Genomic DNA, 7,320 nt, shown 5'->3' with positions numbered 1-7,320 from the left:
CCCTTTTGGTCCATTTCTTGTCATGTGTTGTCCCCCCCAATACGGCATCTGCTTTTCCCCACCACGCCAATTTGTCTTCCCCCCCGCCACTCCCCCCTGTTCTTCTATCCCGTATCCCACTCTTCACCCCTTTCTCATCATCTATCCCTTTTAACCGCCATTATTCCCACACCCCCACCCCCCTTCTCTACCATCTGTCCCCCCTAACAGCCATTCTCCCCCCCTTCCCCACTATCTCTCCCATTTAAACCCCTTTCCTCCGTCATCACAACAGTCTTCCCGCCCACCAAAGCCCGAACTAACCTTCGTCCAGCAAGTCTCGATCTTTACCGTGCCGAGCTAAACCCTGCTGAGCTCCGTAACCGTGCACGTACAGAAAACAAAGCTGCGTTCCAGCCCTCACTGCTGTCTGCTCCTTCCCGGGCACTGCCATCGCTCCCTCACACAAAAGGACACCGCTGATTGGCCACCGGTCTCTAGGCGGGAAAACGGCCCCTCAGCCGTGCGGCCCGGGATTGGACGGCGCTGACCCTCCGCCCCGCCCCCCCGGGTGGCTTCAGCTCTGCTTGGCTCACTTCGGGTTAGCATAGCCTGCGTTAGTTTACCACGGCTGTGTGGTTTGGCCTAGCCTGGGGAAGCATAGCATAGCCTCCATCCAGCGTGAGATTAAGATGAGTGAGATTAGACCTGGGTGAGATTGACTGGGGGGAGACTGACCCTAGTCAGATTTGTCCTGGGTCAGATTTGTCCCTGGTCAGATTACCCCAGGGGTCAGATTAGCTCGAGTCAGGTTAGTCCGGGTCAGATTAGTCCGGGTCAGATTAGCCCGGTCAGATTAGCCCAGGTCGGATTATCCCGGGTCAGATTAGCTTGGGTGACCCGGTTTGGATCATCCCGGGTCATTTAGCTCAGATAAGAGACAGGTGAGATTAGACGGGTGAGATTATCCTAGCCTCCTTAACTTAGTTTAGTCTGAGTTACCTTGAGTTAGTCTTGGTTAACCTGGATTAGCCTATCCTCAGTTAGCCTGGGTTAGATGAGCCTGGATTAGATGGGGTTAGCCTACCCTATCATAGGGCGGGGTATATGGGAGGACAATACTGGGGTTTTGGGGATATGGAGTCCCTACATGGGGGTCTGTGGGGGGATTTGGGGGTCTGGAGTCCCTGCATGGGGGTCTATGGGTGTATTTGGGGGTCTGGAGTCCCTACATGGGGGTCTGGGGGGATTTGGGGGTCTGAAGTCCCAGTATGGGGGTCTGTGGGGGGATTTGGGGGTCTGAAGTCCCAGTATGGGGGTCTGTGGGGGGATTTGGAGTCCCTGTATGGGGGTCTATGGAGGGATTTGGGGGTCTGGAGTCTCTCCGTGGTGTTCTGTAGGGGTGTGGAGACCCCTTATGGGGTGTATGGGGGAATACGGGGGGATATGGGGTTCTGGAGTCCCTAGATGACGTGTTGGGCAATAGGGGGGGGATACGGGGTTCTGTGGGGCTTTATGAGGGGTATCTGGAGTTCTGCATTCCCATTATGGGGTTCTGTGGGGGCCCTGCGAGCCCCGAGAGGAGGGAACGGGACGGGAACGGAGCTTCCGGCCGCGCCGCGCTCGTCAGGGCCATCTTGGAACAAAAAATGGCGGCAGCGCAGGCGCGGTGCGGCCGTTACCACGGCAACGCGGACGCCATGAGGGGTGAGGTGCCGTACTCAGGCTAGCACCTCACCAAGATGGCCGCCCCGTAGTGCCGTACGTCAAAATGGCGTCTCACTAATTTGGCCTGTCCCGGCGCCCGTACTCAAGATGGCGCCTATCAAGTGGCATCAGTGCACCCCCCCCCCGTGCCCGCCCCTGTCTCCCCTCTCCCCATGGCGGCGCAGAGCCGCGCTCCCCCCCAGCCGCCTCCCTCCCCTCTCCTCACGGCTCCTGCTCCCGCACCTCTCTCTGCACCTCCTCCATGGCCGCCCTATGGCGGCGGGCGGGGCGGGGAGGGGCGGGAGGGGGCAGGAGGAGGAAGGGAACTGAGTGGTTCCGGGAGGAGCCGACACCTCCCATTGCCCCCCCCGCCGGGCACGGCTCAGCCCGGATCGGCACGGCACGGCTCGGCTCGGCCCAGGGTAGAACCGGGGCACCGAGGGGGTCTGGGGCAGGCCGGCAGCCGGAGGGGGGCAGTCGCGGGGGGGCGGCGGTGCTGTCCCGGCCTGCAGCGGGGACCGTGTCCCCCTTCCCATCCCTCCTGCCGGAGGCACTCGTGTTCCCCGCGGCCGCTCCGGGTCACGGTCTCCACGGCAACAGCTGCTGCCGCCGCTGCTGCACGGACTCGGCATCCACCTCCTGCACGGCGCCACCACCGTGGTCTTTGGGGTACGGACAAACGGGGGGGGGGGGGAGAGACACTGGGGGTGCTGCGACCCATGGAGAGCCGCAGAAACAGTTTGCCAGGGCTTCCCCAAGGTGCTCGATTGTTTTGTTCTGTGTGCAGGATGTTTCTCATCACACCCCAAAGCTTTTCCAGGAGTCAAACGCATCGGTTTCCCTCTCTTCCCCCAAGAAAGGGGAAGTTTGTGGCCGGTTGCATTGATAGCACCTGGAGTGGTGCTGCCCTGAAACAGGATGAAATGGCTGCATCCTTCCGGGAGGCTGCCTCCGAAAGCAGAATTGCCCTGTGAGCTGGAGAGGTGCCCCTGCAGTGAGGGCCCGTGCCCAGGGAGGCATGGGGAGCTGGGGACTTGGCACTTTCCTGCCTATCATAGAGGACTGTGATGTACGATGGTAATGAATGCATCTTTATTTATAGATATGATACTATGAAATAGCTTTATTATCCCTTGCTAAAAATGCTTCCTTTTTTGCTTTCTTAGCAGTCAGTGCAAAAATTCAAGTTAATATCATAATATCATGGTAAAAGCTGCAAGCTCTGAAGTGGTACAGGCTGGCAGGAAGCTCCCAGTGTATGGTTTGGTGTGAGCAGCACCGATGTATTAGGTTTGGCATAGTAGTACATGGGTTTTTTTTCTTGTTTTTAGTGGCCATCTATGCCATCTATGCATCTATGCTTAACTTGTTAACAATTTATGTTCATATGTACGAGGAGGAGGAACATAAAGATGATGTAAGGATAGACAGGTTTGTAAAACCAGCCATTTCTTCAAGGGACGGCTGCTGCAGCAATACCCTGCTTGCACGATGCCCTATATGAGTGTCTGTTTTGAGCGAGTTTTACACGTGACCTGCACCCTGATCATGCGTTCTTTTTAGGCTGCACACCCGCCTATCAGCCTCATCAGCGTTGATGCTGTGGACCCACATCAGTGGTTTCTTGAGCTTTGAGAAAAACCCAGTTCTTGTTCTTAGATAAATACAAGAACCCTTCTGTTTCAGAGCAGCGTGCAGCCATGTGCACACTGTGTGTGCCAGAACAGACCCTTTCAAGAGCTCCAGAAGACTTTTTTAGCCTCTTTCTTTCATCTGCAAGACCAAAAAGGAAAGAGAGGTTTCTGCAACTGGGAAGCAGGAGAAGAGAGTGGAGGTATGTCTGGTAATCGTAGCACATGCTTCTCTGACCTTGCCGAGAGAGGAAATCCATTTACTCTCTGCTTTCATCGATTGGTCTGTAATTTGCCTGTAGTTATCCTCCCCATTTCTACATTTTACAGAATCATGGAATGGTTCATGTTGGAAGGGACCTTAAAGCTCATCCAGCTCCAACCCCTGCCACAGGCAGGCAGGGACACCTCACACTAGAGCAGGTTGCTCCAAGCCCCTGTGTCCAACCTGGACTTGAACACTGCCAGGGATGGGGCAGCCACAGCTTCTCTGTGCACCCTGTGCCAGCGCCTCAGCACCCTCACGGGGAACAGCTTCTGCCTAAGAGCTCAGCTCAGTTTCCCCTCGGGCAGGTTCAAGCCATTCCCCTTGGCCTGTCCCTACAGGCCCTTGTCCCAAGCCCCTCTCCAGGTTTCCTGCAGCCCCTTTAGGCACTGGAGCTGCTCTCAGGTCTCCCCTTCAGGAGCCTTCTCTTGTCCAGGCTGCCCCAGCCCAGCTCTCTCAGCCTGGCTCCAGAGCATAGCTGCTCCAGCCCTCGCAGCAGCTCCATGGTTTCCTCTGGCTCGCTTGAGCAGCTCCACGTCCCTCTTGAGCTGGGGCTGAAGATGTGGATGCAGGACTTTGTTTCCTCTTACATTGGCATAATGCAGAGTGACACTTTAACAGCTGGACAGATGTAGATTCTCCTACCTGGGGCCAGTAAATGAGAGCAAAACCACATCCTCTGCTTGAACAAGGAAGAAATTATTTTGTTCACCTTGTTTACGTGCTTAATTCAAGAAGTTTTTTCCCTTCCAGTCAATTACATTCACGTAATTGAAAACATTGTCCCAGGAAATCTCAGCTTGGTTTGCTTTCCTGCTCGGAGACCATTGCGCTGCTTTTTGCTTAAACAGCAATTGCTTTGCTTGCAGGCTGTTTTGCAGCAGCTCTATGGCTATGGGGAATTACCAGTGTTTTTCTAATCATCCTGTTGGATGTTGTGACAATGCAGGTCCCCGGTTTCCTCTTGACATTTGGGTACTGCCAGCAGAGTTTGCAGCCCTTGGTGTTGTCTTTGTTGAATTAGGACCTGCACTGCTGAGGAGAAGGCAAGGCCTGGAGGGAGGGAGGGAGAACCAGGAACAGGTCAGCCCCAGTATTTTTCTGTAATGAGGGTGGTAAAGCACTGGCAGAGGTTGGCCAGAGAGGTGGTGGATGCCCCATCCCTGGGGACATTCAAGGCCAGGCTGGATGTGGTTCTGAGCACCCTGATGGAGTTGAAGATGTCCCTGCTCATGGCAGGGGAGGTTAGACCAGATGACCTTTAAAGGTTCCTTCCAACCAAAACCATCCTGTGCTCATATGATTAGAACCCCAGGGAATGCAGGCATTTCCCTACAGCTGCTGAGGGTCTCTTTAGAAGCCCAAGGCCACAGTTACCCTTCTTTCTTAGGGAAGGGCTTCCCGTCCTCACGCTCTTTGGTGTGTCTGGTGGCATTGTGCCCATGCCGAAGCTTGTCTTTGGCACCTTGAGCTAAAGTGCTTCACTGACATGAGGTTAAATTCATCTGGAGGAGCCTGTTTTAATGCAGCCAGGGAGGGGAAACTGGCTTATTATTTGCAGTACTGAGCTCTGTTCAGCAGGTGGGTCACGGTAAATGTTTGCTGCCACAAGTACCAGTACCAGTGCGAGTAACACCCAGCTCTGGGCAAATGCACCTTGATTTCAACCTATTTGAACTGGTCACTTACCAGCATAGCAAGTATCACATCCTGCAGGCAAAGCTGCTCAGGTGCAGCTGATGGATCCCTGAGCCCAGCAGGAGGCCTGAGGCTGCTTTTCCATTTACCTCTAAGAGCAATGACACTGGAACCACGGCAGGACGTAGAGCTTTCGTGTGCATAACCCCAAATGTATCTGCCTTTCCTAGCCTGCCAGGCAGGCAGCGTTAGTGCCGCTTTCTAGCTCACTAAAGGGTATTATCTGCTCAACATTTTCCAGTGACAAGACTTCACCTGTACCGTAGCTGATGGTGGGCTCACAGACCAGAACACACACAGCCTATTGCACAGATCGGCTTTCCTGGCAGCCCCGGGCAGCACTTGCAGGGACAGAGGTGTGTACTTAGCCCCTGATTCCAAGAAGATGCCGTAACATGGCTGTTTCTAACTCATTTATGCCCACTTCTAAACTGTTTTATTTGCTATTTCTAAATTCTTTCTGCCATTTCTAACCCGTGTTTGGTCACTTCTAACCCTTTTAAAGCCATTTCTTAAAATTTCCCTCTTTTTTTGGCCCTTTTCTCACTCTGTTTAAGCCACTTTTTTATTTCTCTAACCCATTTTTTCCCATTTGTCAGCAGCTTTAAGCCTTTTTTGACGATTTCTAACACAATTGTGGCCACTTCTAACTAGATTTAAACCCATTTTTAGCCATTTGCAACCCTTATATGTCCAATTCTAACCTGGTTTAAGCCATTTTGTCCATTTCTAAACTATTTTTTCTTCTAACCATTTTTTTTTGCCACTTCAAACACATTTTTGCCCATTTCTGAGCCTGGTTTAAGCCATTTTTCCCCATTTCTACCCTATTTTAAGCCATTTTAGTCTATTTCAAAACAATTCATGGCCATTTCTATCCCAGTTTTGCCCATTTCTTACCAGTTTTAAGCCGTTTTTGGCAATTTCTAACCCATCTTTCCCATTTCTAACCCCTTTAAAGCTTTTTTGGGGGCTATTTCTGACCTGTCTGTGGCTGTTTCTGTCCCATATTTATCCACATCTTCCGCATTGTAGGCCATTTTTGCCCACTTCTAACCCATTTTTACCCATTTCTTGATTGTTTTAATCCATTTTGGGCCACTTGTGTTCCACTTTGGACCATTTGTAAGGTGTTTTGAACCATTTTTTTCATTTTCTAACCCATGTTTGCCCATTTCTTATCTCATTTTAGGTATGGGACGCCTAAAAATAGTTACTGAAAGAGACTAAAAGACAAGGACAGCTGGAAAAAACATGAATGAAAAAGGAAATAAATAAAATGTGTAAAGAAAATAAAAAGCAAAAGAGAAGAATGTGATTATAAATCCCCACAAAGCAAACACAAAGCAATAAAAGTCTGAAAGAATCTCGAATAGAAGTTCCCTGAGCAACTTTGCCCCAGCCCCAATATTGCAAACTGTCCCCACTCAGCAGCTGGGGTCCCCGGAGGCTGTCAACGGGGAGGGGAGCCGCCGTTGCTCTCAGGCCGTTGCTTCTGCAGCGTGTGCTGCCACCTCGTGTCCAAGCGTCGGTACTGCAGGTGCTGGAGGTGGGGGGGGCACGGCGTAGCTCGGGGCACTGCTCGCTGCTGCCATCCTGTGTCCAAAGCTCGGTACTGCAGGTGCCGGAGATGCGGGAGGGGAAGCAAAGGGGTGGCTCAGAGCAAAGGGAGGTGCTGCCCTCCTGTGGCCAAAACTACGAACTGCACGCCAAGAGGCCGGAGCCGCCCGAAGGGAACCGAGCGCAGCCGAAGCCGCCTGAGGGGGACGGAGCCGCCCGGAGGGACCGGAGTGGCTTCCACGGGGTCCCAGGGGAGCCGACAGCTGCCATTGCCCCCCCCGTTTGCCTCCGCCGAGTCCCGTTACCCCCATGATTCGCCTCGGCTCGGTACGGTACGGTCCGGGCCCGGTTCGGCGGCACAAGCCGCACCCCGACTGGCTGAGACGCCTGTCAGTCACTCTTACTCCCGCCCCGCTTCCGTTCGGCTTCTACACTGGCCCCCCCACTCCTCTGATTGGCTGCGGCGCTTGTCAGTCACGC

The 7,320-nt window shown here is 53.4% G+C and overlaps 1 long non-coding RNA gene across 1 annotated transcript; it reads left to right on the top strand.

The window, feature by feature from the left end:
- Nucleotides 1-2,375: 2,375 nt before the first annotated feature.
- On the top strand, nucleotides 2,376-6,536 carry LOC117436206 (uncharacterized). Its single transcript, XR_004549628.1, has 3 exons — nucleotides 2,376-3,520; nucleotides 5,522-5,636; nucleotides 6,473-6,536. It is a non-coding gene; the product is annotated as an uncharacterized lncRNA (long non-coding RNA).
- Nucleotides 6,537-7,320: the final 784 nt, after the last annotated feature.

The sequence above is a fragment of the Melopsittacus undulatus genome, chromosome 5 (assembly GCF_012275295.1).
Source record: "Melopsittacus undulatus isolate bMelUnd1 chromosome 5, bMelUnd1.mat.Z, whole genome shotgun sequence".
Taxonomy (NCBI): domain Eukaryota; kingdom Metazoa; phylum Chordata; class Aves; order Psittaciformes; family Psittaculidae; genus Melopsittacus; species Melopsittacus undulatus.
Note: the sequence above shows the minus strand (reverse complement) of the source record. Positions and strands in the feature narration are given on the sequence as shown.